Raw genomic sequence first — 11,909 nt, forward strand, 5'->3', positions numbered from 1 at the left:
GTTTCGCGTAGTCGGAACTACGGAGAACATTTTGGTCGTATTTTGCCGTCTCGGTAATTCAAGAATCTCGTCTTTTCGTAAAAAAAGTTTTCAATTCACCTGCTTTAAGTGAGAGGGAAGCGAAATATGTAAGTTGTGTCTAATTCTGCTCAGATTTACGCTTTTAATCCACTGTTGTGACTACATTGTTATCTAGCTAAGCTCATATTTAAGCTGTTTATACGCAGAATTCAGATTGACGGCCAAGGAGAACAGAAAAGGAAAAAAGAAACGAAAAGAAGAGAAAAACTTGAAAAGTTTCAATGTTTGTTCGAACTGATTAGTGTGTCTTTCTACTTGTGTAACCTTTGTTTATACGAGTTTTTGTATCGCTTTTGCTGAATGAAAATGATGTAAACATCTTCGAGACAATCGAAACTCGGCATTCCAATACTTTAAACTACATCAGATCAGTAGTCGGAGAAGTCAATCTTCTAAATCTAATAAATGAGCTATTACTATTTCTGTCTATTTCTTTAATATTTGACATAAGTATTCATGGGCGAAAAAAACAAAACCTGTGTAACCAAAACTTTGTCCACCAATTTCACCCGACGTAATTGCTTCCTTCAAGTATGGAAGAATTTGTTCATTCTCCTAAAGATAAGATCACATGCAAAACTGACTTGCATTTTTGAAAACTGTTATGAAAACAAGAAAATCTTTGCGTGTTGTCTCCCTCTCCGCCTCTTCTCTCGTAGTCTACTCTCTGTTGTGCAATCTTAACGTTCTATTTTTGCACGACTCAAACCAGTGCTACAACAAAGGACAACGCTCGTCCAGCCGTAGTTCGTAGTCCGTGATCTCCGCATTTTAAACTCCCTATTTCTGTCTAGAAATTTTTAAGTTGAGTGAAATGCAGCGAAAGAGTGCCTGGTTACGGCTTACATAACAACTTAAATAATTAGAAAAACACTACTTTTTTCGCGGTTCGATAAACAACAGGATTCCGTATGGAATAGACACCAAACTGAATGAAACGTAGTGCACAAATTATCACTTTCTTATCTGCAAAAATCGGCCTATGGTTCAATGCCATTGGAGCCCGCTGAAACTAGACCTAGATCTAATTTTCCTAAGTCGCGAGTCGCGTTTCCAAGGTACAACCAGCCAAGTTAATCACCGATGAAACAGTATAAATGGCTGGCACAAAATATTTTTGCCAAACTGCAGTTCAACCACGCGATCACATACCTGTCAACACCATGCGGAAATCACACAATCACACACTTTAGACGCACTGATAAGACTATCCACAACCACGCATAATCATAACTGAAATATCATCGAATAACTCGGAAAAACTCAGCCTATCGTCAGATAAACACCTCTGGACTTTTCTCTCACACTCGTCTTATTCAAGTTCCCGGATGTAGAGTCACACGGTCGGCCGATCACCTTAGCCTTGTTTTCACACCAGAAAAAAGTCTTGGCCTGGGTGAAAGTTCACCTGCAATTTTGCTCCCACCTAATTAATTTGACTCCTAAGAGCCTGTTCCCAAGGTCAAAGACTTAGCGGTCATCTTAGAAAAGTGAACAATATCGTACCTTTCTGTCTCAGACCGGATCAGCGTGACTGATCCGTTTAGGCAAATGAAACGAGAATACAATACGATATTGGATGATGCAGACTCTGCGAATCGTAATAACTTTGCAATTGTCCCATCTCAGATCTTCACATGATGCTCCCCGAGAAACTTTTCTCAAGGTGACCAATATCTAAAACTAAACTGCTAAACGGCACCGAAACCAGCTTTGGGCGCGCACTGATTTCAAATAACTGTCACTTGTGGTAAACAAAGGATTGTGGGCAAGGAAAAAAAATACGGAGCGGGGGTAAGATAGTTATTCTGTCTACATCCACTTCTACGCAAATCCCTAACCACATAACAAGCAAAAAAAAAAAACGACATAAGCAAACAACACAGTAAACAAGCTACTAGACAGGGGAGTTGAGAAAAATTACAAAATGTTTGCTAACCCGTTTTTCATAACTCCAAGTATAATTATAAATGTATTAATTGGAGCTTCGCTTTTAGCCCTTGCTAAACCTATATATTATAGTGTAAAATAATTATAATTTACTTTTACCGGTATCACTCGTAATGATGATAATAATAATTAATAATAATAATAATAATAATAATAATAATAATAATAATAATAATAATAAAGCTGCCTGCTTATTGATATGTCCATACCCACTGAAAAGAACACTGGAGTTAAAGTAACTGAAAAACTGTCAAAATATAAAGACCTTGAAATCGAAATTGAAAGAATGTCGGATATGAAAGCCACAAAAATACCAGTAGTGATAGCCGGAGCCTTGGGACTAATTCAGAAAGGATTGGAGAAATATATACAACAAATCCCGGGTAACATCAAAATTTATGAAGTACAGAAGATCACACTACTTGGAACATCTCACATCCTAAGAAAGGCACTCTCTATCAAATAGACTTCTGCTTCATTCTATCCTTAGGCACTAGGAATGGGCTCGGATATTATGTTGTATTATGGCATAAATCAAGTTAAAGAAGATAATAATATGACTACCTACTTCCACAATCGGGCCATGGCATTTGGACGGTCAAAGGCGTAGTAATCGGATGATAACCAACAAAAAACTTCCAGTTTTTACCATCGCAATGGTAAATAGTCGAGGGAGGAAACATAAATTCATATCCATTTTTGCATGAAACTGAACAGCTCATGCCATTTCCAAAGGAATAGCAAGCCACGGCACCATTTCTTGGGGGTGGGTACTCTGGACACGCCGAACCTTTAAAGAGGAAATGACTTATAATTATTACTTAGTAATTAAGGTGGCTTAAGACATTGGTTGCACCACCTCTTTTGCTCTCCTTTTATCGCTACAATGCTTTTTCAGTGGACAGTACGATAATAATGATACTACTACTACTACTACTACTACTACTACTACTACTACTACTACTACTACTACTACTACTACTACTACTACTACTACTACTACTACTACTACTACTACTACTACTACTACTAATAAAATATTGATAATGATGATAATAATGAATATGATAATGATGATGATTGTGATGATGATGATAATAATAATAATAATAATAAATAATAATAATAATAATAATAATATTATAATAATAATAATAATAATAATAATAATAATAATCTTGTGGGATATGCCAATAAAGAAAGATCGTGAAATAAAGGCCAACAGATTGGACATCGATATGAAGAACAAAAAGGAAAGAAGCTGAAAAACAACACTTCAGTTAAAGTAACTAAAAAAACTGTCAAATATAAAGACCCTAAAATCGAAATTGAAAGAATGTGGGGGTATGAAAGCCACAAAAATTCCGGTAGTCATAGGGGCCCTGGGACGGGTAACATCCAAATACATGAAGTACAGAAGATCACACTACTTGGAACATCTCGCATCCTAAGAAGGGCATTCTCTATCAAATACACTTCTACCTCATTCTAACCCTAGGCCCTAGGAATGGGCTCGGCTATTACGTTGTATAAAATCATAAATCAAATGTCATAAATCAAGTTAAAAATAATGATGATGATAAGTCTGGCCGATAGTTACCTGTAAGTACGGCATACTGGGTCAAAAGGCACCACAACAAGGCTATGAAAACTGGGACCAAACTCATTTTCTATTGGATGAAAACGTCAAAAAATCAATTGGTAGTGCACTTTTAAAGCCTGACAAATCAATAACCTATCATCACATTGGCTTAAACACGTTTCTGTGCACCTTTTTAGCGTCACTGGCAGATTACCATTTTCATTAAAGGGGCTGTGTCACGGCAGTCCAGTTCATTTTCTTTAATTTTGCCAATTACTTGCCCTCAATCGCTATGGAACTTAAAGTAAACAAAGAAATTACATAGGAATAACAAATTCAGAGATCTGAGACAAACAAATATATATCTCCTGAACATTTTTTTTTTGAAGTTGCAAAGAGTAGGGAAAAACGTTTAGGCTGAACACCTTTCAAAAATCCTACTTTCAATCCGTTTCAATCTTCTTCAGTTTTGCCCATCCGTGACATCTGTTGTTTCTGTTATGTTATTTTAACCTTCCTTTAAAGTTTTAAGCGGTTAGTTTCATGTTTCTCTTAATTTAACGGGTATTTTGTAATTTCCTAATTTGGCTGAATTTCGTGGTTCGTTGAAACAAGAGGTCATGCATAATTGCTATTGTTACATATTATTATTATTATTATCATAATCATAACCATAACAAAATTGTCAGATCTGATTGGCTATCAACTGCCCTGATTTCAGCCTTAATTGGACAGTTTAATAGGACAGTACACGTCATGCCTAAGTAATTGGACAGTACGCGCCATCACGCGCGCGCTTAAATGGCTTTTTTTTTCACTGCTAGCAAAACAAAATTTCGAATTTCTTGTGTTTTGATTTAAAAAATAGCCTAGTTTATCACAAATTTTGTTAAAGTTATGATTAATTGGTAACAGAACTTCGTGTCGTCCAATTCGGTCTGTAATCATACTCGTGATTAAACAAATCGGACTCCCGCTACGCGGTCGTCCGATTTTGTTAATCACTCGTATGATTACAGACCGAATTGGACTCCACTCAGTCCTGTTACCATTACTTCTTCTTCTTCTTCTTCTTCTTCTTCTTCTTCTTATTATTATTATTATTATCCAGGGCTAAAAGCGTAGCTTCAGTTATAATTTAAATCAAACAATAAACTTGTGATCCGCAAATCAGTTAACTTTAGGGGAGATCCAAGCTTTTAAGGGTGAGGCTGGGTGATTTTAGAGAAAGAATAATTTGCAAACAGTGCAAGAATGAAAAAAAACATCTAAAATCTTACATCGCATTAATTTAACAACTAGGTCATGCACCAGTTGTGCGTATGTCAAGATATTGAGCACAAGTCGCCTAAGATATGATCACCTTTGATCACAGTAGAATAGGTGGGGAAAAGAAATTCTTTCCACACAAAATAACCCAATAGCCCACCTACGCCATCCTTATTTTATAAGGTTAATTGGACAGTCCCAAAATATGATTTTATGCAATAACGGTCAGGCTTAAGACATGATAGTCCTCGGTGGCAGCCAATTTAAACGTGTAAGAAGACTTTTAGACGGGGACTAGCGGTAGTCTTTTCACAAAGACAACTTCTTCTAGACTCTCTGGATGTTTGTTCACTTGGTGTCTTCTTGTTCTACAATTTTTCTCCCTGGTAAATTAGTTTTACACCCATTTTTATACCAGCTAGAAAACCATCTGCTTAGTGTAAACTTATGCTGACGTAAGTCTAATCTGATTGGTTAAGACAGCCTTATTAGTATGAAACCTTCGAGATAATTACTTTGTCAAAATAGTTTTTCTGCTAAGTTTTCACTATTAAGCTTAGGGTATCTGGCCAATATAAAACAAGAAGAGCAATATAAAAACTACAAGGTATATACTAGTAAACATACTGTTCATATTAACAGATAGGAAAGTACTAAAATGACAATTTGGAGATCTAAGGTTGTTGTTGATTTACAGAGGGTTTTATGAGCTTCTTCATTGAAAACGATTGGCTAAAACGTTTCCATAAATTACCTACGGACGTGATAGGAAACTCAGAGGACAAATTAAAAATACAGTTCGCGGTAGAGAGCAGAAATTACAACAATAGATGTTTACTTTAACCAACACCTGTAAATTGGGAGATATTCCATATCATTGTCATTAAGATATTTTAAGTTACAAATAAAAACCATCGACTATATGAATTCAATCGAGAACATGGGAAACAAGCTAAAAATCTGCCAAAATAAGGATAGAGGTCATTTCCTGGAAATCTAGATGAGGAATCAAGTGAAGGTTGAAATATCTAACCATGCGATATTTTAAATGTAAACAAGCCTTTGTTGGGAAACTTTATTGAACATTCTTTGACGACAAAAGGGTTGTCGTGGGAGTCGCGAAAGTGTACTAAAATAGAACATATTTGTTTAAGGACGAATTCATGAAAAGAGAAGGTTTATGTTGATGAATATTTTATACGTCGAACTTGTAAAGGTATTGTGAACAACTAATAATAGGTGAATATTCGTGATACCTGACATTACATACCAATAAAATATCCCTTAGTTAACTTATCATACTGTAACCACTTAAGAACATCCTCTCAATTTTAAGCATAAATCAAACTAGTAAGAGTAAACTAGATCAAAGCTAAAATGTACATTGCTTCAGGGCCTGCGCAGGGGGGAGGGGCTTGGGGGGCCAGGGCCCCCACTTTTTGAAAAATAAATAAAATTAAGTACAGTGGAACCTCGATATAGCGAAGGGCCAAGGGACTTGCAAAATATGTTCGTTATAACGAGGTTTTTTTAAAACTTAGATCGAGGGTCTTTTTCATATTGCCTTAAACCTTGCTATTACTGGAGTAAAAAAAAAAAACAGTTCGTTAGACCGAGGACTTCGTTATGGAAATTCTACTGTAATATACATTTTCACATAAATAGTATCTTTGTCGAAATAAGAATCTTTCAGCATCTAAATTCAGTATTATTGCATAGTCCGTTTCGATCCCATCAGTCTGATGCCACGGTAGTAAGCGTCGAAACGCCTGTTCACAAAACTGCACTTAGTCCTAGACTTCTGCGTTTTCAAACCGGCAAGGCTATGTAGCATTTTCAACGATGCGAAAGTCCGAAGTCCGAGGTCTTGAGCCTGCTATCGGTTGAAAACTAGAAACTTGTCAGCGAAGGACTTAAAGAAAAAAACACGTAACCTCGATGGGCCGAAACTTGAGCCCGCGATAAAGTCATGTGATCCTGACAGATAACAATTGATCATAACAGCTACAATGAGGGACAAAAGTGTTCACACTCTTCCGTAAAATGGCCCCTTTTTGCATAGTGGATAAACTTATCCCCTTCCCCTGTCTACCCACACCCCTTCCCCCCCAAAATCAATGTTGAATTTTGGACCCTCAAGTCTTTTTTTTACTTCAGACAACATTGATTCGGGGGGTAAGGGGATTTACGGCGTTTAAAAAGAATGAAATAATAGATGAATTAAATATTTGCTAAAAGCAGCGGTTTTAAACAAGTGTGTCAACTACTTTTGTCCCTGATTGTAGCTAGAATGTGTGACTTTTCACATTGGTTGCCCCGGGGTGCGGACGGATGGGAGGAGGAGGGCGGTTTTACTAACGGTCACGTGACTACCAAGATTTCTCGAATGGAAAGGTAACTAAATTTTCTTAGCCACGGGGCTACGTTCGCGCGCTTAGCGCACGTGCTGACCTCCACTATTATTGTTATCTCTGTTATTATCATTCCTTGGAGTTGCAAGGAGTGGCAAATATGATTATGTTTTCACATTCTCCTTGTCCATTTTTGATCCAAGAACTACAATCAAAATCCATCAGGAAATTAATGAAATTGAACTATATCTGCTTGCAACATTAAAAATAAAAAACAACAAAAGAAAACAAAAAAATCAGATGAATTGCAAAGATCAGCAATAACCCTTAACACTATTCAGACGTGGTGGGAGCTCCCCTGACGAAAAAGTTGACTACCTTTAAACCGTTCAAGCTATAACCACGACTATCTGGCAACATTTTAGAGTCGTTGTGTTGTGTACGTCAACACTGACGTTACCATGGCAATCGAGTTTTGACAGCAATATGTTTCAAAATTTATTATTACAGTAATTGCCTCTGTCAGACAGTGTTATTGTGCCCCTCTCACTCCCTTTCTAACGTTTGAACACATTACATTATGCTTTATGATAATTAAAGTCACAGCGTTCTGTATATTTGAAATACCTTTGGCCAATCTCCTTTGTAAACAGCATGTAACACACTGGCATCCTTCACAGCTATTCTTTATCACTCCTGGATGGACTATGAAACTGGCTAAAGTGAAAGTGGGTAACGGAGAAGTTAATTGATTAAGGTATTTATAAATCGAGCCAAATCGCCGCGTATGACTTCAAAGCCTTGTGTAACACTGAACCCTCTATAAAATTTCCACTGTTTAAACGTCAATATATTTTCAACGCAAACTCGAAATTTCAAGGAAGACGTAAAGGTAACATTTCATCACTCATCTCCAGGTATATTTTTCTTTTCAAAAATGGGGAGGACAATACCGAATACAACGCTGTATGAAATAGTGCCGGATGTGTGGCAGCCAGCCAGTCAGCCCAAGATGACGACCACACCGAGAAATCGTATGGCATCTAGAACGACTCGAATAGTAACCGTTCTCCTTCGTCGAACGCGATAAATCATTCTATTACAAATTTCCTCCATGTGCTCACTCACTTCTCATTGTGATGGACCACGAAAGAATGACCACCATTTAATAACTAAGAAAATGAGCAGTATTTTCCTTTTAAATTTATTATTCTCACCCCACGAGAAAACTATTTCTTTGAAATTTTGCCTTATCTACCTGCAAGCGTACGCAGAATTTATGAAAAGACAAAGGAGCAAATTCCCCTGAGATTTACATTGGGAAAATAAAACATACGAGCGAAAGATCTATTATCCGTTTCATTTGTAAATGAGTTATGCATAATTATTCATTGAAAATTGAAAAAAAAAAAAGGTATCTATAATGATGAGGATTGCCGAAAGTGAATTCTCTTCGCTTCTGTAATATAATCACCTGTGAGGCAAGAAAAACAGGCAAAACTATGATAAGGTCTGAGAAAACATGCAACCTGTTCCTTGCCAAATCAACGACGTTCTTTATTCGTCAGCGGTCAGTGAAAATGGTGAATGAAAACTCTACAGCCAATTTGCGATTCATTGAGGAGAAACAAATAAAGAAAAAAATAATATTAGATAATTTGAGAAAAAGTTGTAAGTCTCAATATTGCATCTCACATACTTACATTTTTTTTTTTTTCAGCACGAATAATCCTAATTTGTACCACATCACCTCCTTAATGCGTGACCTTTTTTAAGCGCAGGTGAAAAAATATCAAGTTATTGTTAATATTTACCACAGTGTCATCACAACGGTTATCGTAATTTGCCTCAGCGAAATTGTAAAACCGATTTTTCACGGATTGAACATAATGCAAAGGTTTTGACTTGATAAGAAACAAAACAAGCTAGTATACATGTAGGAGAAAGGTAGCCTATTTAACAGCCACGGCGAACAATTTGCATTGCGATACCTTTCAAGTCCGCACTTCTATTATATTCAAATGGAATTTTAAAGCAGATGTCGAAGGCAGGATAGGGTAGCATGAAGCATTAGGTTTTCTATTCATATAAAATTTGTAGTGGTTTAAAATAAGGCGCGACTGCCCACTTTAAATCATAACCAAGAAAAAAAAAAAAATAAAATAAAACTAACAAAGTAAAAAGGGGGCGGGGGGGGGGGGGGGTGGGGGAATGATTAAATAAATTTACGCTAAGGTTGGATTTGCAATAGGTGTCCGCCGCCAAAACCGTAATTTCTTTGTCGTTTCTCCAGGGGTACCCAACGAAAATATATAGTTAAAAAACTTAAACATAGTGTTTTGAACGTATTTTAGTATTTAAACGGTAGATATAGGCATATTTGTATCCCCTAAAAATTTTTCATCTGTTCGGATTTCCTAGCTGAAAGTGGAGTGATCCGAAAATTATAGGAAATTAAAACTTACCTTTTCGAAAAAGAAGGCTCCCGAAAGTTCTAGGTAACCTTTTAAGGGTAAAAATCTGTTAAAAATGGGCAACTATACCATTTTTTAGATGTTCGAAAATCTTAAGAGAAGTAATTAGCAAGAAATTTTACAAGAAATGTTCCGAAAATTCTAGGTTTCAAATCGTCTTCAGAACAGATATTTTCCGAAAATTGACGTTCGGTACCCCTGTTTCTCGTTGTTAAATTCATCGCATAATCGAATGCTCACGTTTTAGACTGATATGAACGCACAGAATGTACCTGGCTTCAGTTATGTTCTGTATTGGGAGCATACACAGCACGACTGCAGCATACACCCAAGCACAACTGTACTTTACAGTTAACTCACCCATTTAATTTTTCACAGCGGACGGTCAATCTAACGTATCAGTACTAAACAAAGGAGAAGTTAAATTTACCTTGATATTTCTTACACTGGAAACAGCATGCATCTTGTTTTAGACCTTTCGTGCTAGCATTAATGAGAATGCCTTTAATTGGCATTTGCATAGGAACAGCATCAAGCAGGTAAATGTCAACTGCGTTTATTTTAATAAATGCTTTTACCTATTTTCAGTGTGTTTTAAGAGCGGATGCCTGTAAATATCGACCAGAGGTGGAGAAAATAAAATTTTTGAAAAATTCCCCCAAAGTTATGTAGACTCCCCTAGGTATTCTAGTAATGAAAATATAAATTTTAGTTTCATTGGATAAATATTTTGGCGATACGGCGAATGTCAAGTTCGGGCGATTGACGGCCTCCGCGCTAGACCGGGCTACGAAAAGTTAAGACCACCATTTCAATCGAATTCAAGTCTCATTCAACCCAAAAAGCTTCTTATCGTATTGTAAAAGAGGCTTAATACACATACTGAGTGGTCATGTTCTTGAATTGATCGCAACTGGAATATTTTATGGATTTTTTAAATATTTACAAAATTTTGACGCTTTTACGTGAGCAAAATATTGTCAGATTTCAAAGGCCTAAAATCACATCCGATACATGATTTCTAACAAAAAAAGACTTACACAAATCATTCCTCCAACAAATGGTTCAGCCAAAATACGTTTAATTTGGGCAATCTCAAGTCCCAAAGTGAAACACAGATGCTTCATATACATTAGGTGGAAAGTTTCATGCCATTTTGTCAGCCTTAAAGAACTATTTCTCTGGCCTTCGGGTGCAGTAGTTGAACTCGCCTCGCGAATGTAAACTTTTGGGTCAAGTTCTTATCACGAACCAGCGAAGTTTTCAAAATGAACACCAACTATCTATCCTGTCTAGTAGATAATCAGGTCTACAATTGGTTTGTTTGTACCTTGGGTCCTTGTTTGACTTCATTCCCACAATGAAACTGAAACATGCAAACTACAGTGCAACGAGATTCCCGCTCGCTCGACATGTCAGGTGTCACGTGAAAGGGCCGTTCTAGACTTGATTGCGTTACGTAAACACGACACGGCGACTTTTTCTGAGTTGTGAAAAAAATCCATTTCTATCTTACATGTGGTAGATATGCCATTTGAATGAACCGACAATCTGAATTGTTTTTCTTTCACCGCGCAGTTTTACCATACTTGTCGGATTCCCGACGAAACCAAACCATCTTAGGACCGAACATTAACCCCCCAAATTTTCAAGCCCTAATTTCTCCAAGCCCTTAAATTTTTCCGTGAAGGATCAATGTCAGGATCAGTAAATGTTTGTGGTTGGTTTATTCATCGTACCATCCGCTGAATTTTACTTTTTCTCATCTGACAGTCTGAACTCCGCGACCAGCATCGTACGCGTGCGGTACTACACCAATCATTTTGTTTTGAATACCCTTTGAAATTCCTACTTAAATCAAGCTACCGAAAATGTCTATAGATATTTATATTTTCCAAATTTTCCTATCCCCAAAGAAATCCCATGATGAAAAATTTCAAAACAAAAAAGAAATCCCTTTATCATCTCGGTAACTTCATTTCTCCCCTCCCCCTCCCAACCGCCTAAGATCAGATATTATTGTTTTCGTTGTTCTTTTTGGTTGTTGGTAGTGGTTCGACACTTTTCGCCCTTCCTTTGTTTGTCCTGGTTTCTGTCAGTTTGGAAATATCCTAATGCGTTGTGCAATAATATTGCAATGTGCTGTATAAGGCCATTGTAAAGCACATGTCAAGTAAGGGCGTCGATATTTATAGATTTTTG

Source organism: Porites lutea, chromosome 9 (genome assembly GCF_958299795.1).
Source record: "Porites lutea chromosome 9, jaPorLute2.1, whole genome shotgun sequence".
Classification (NCBI taxonomy): Eukaryota; Metazoa; Cnidaria; class Anthozoa; order Scleractinia; family Poritidae; genus Porites; species Porites lutea.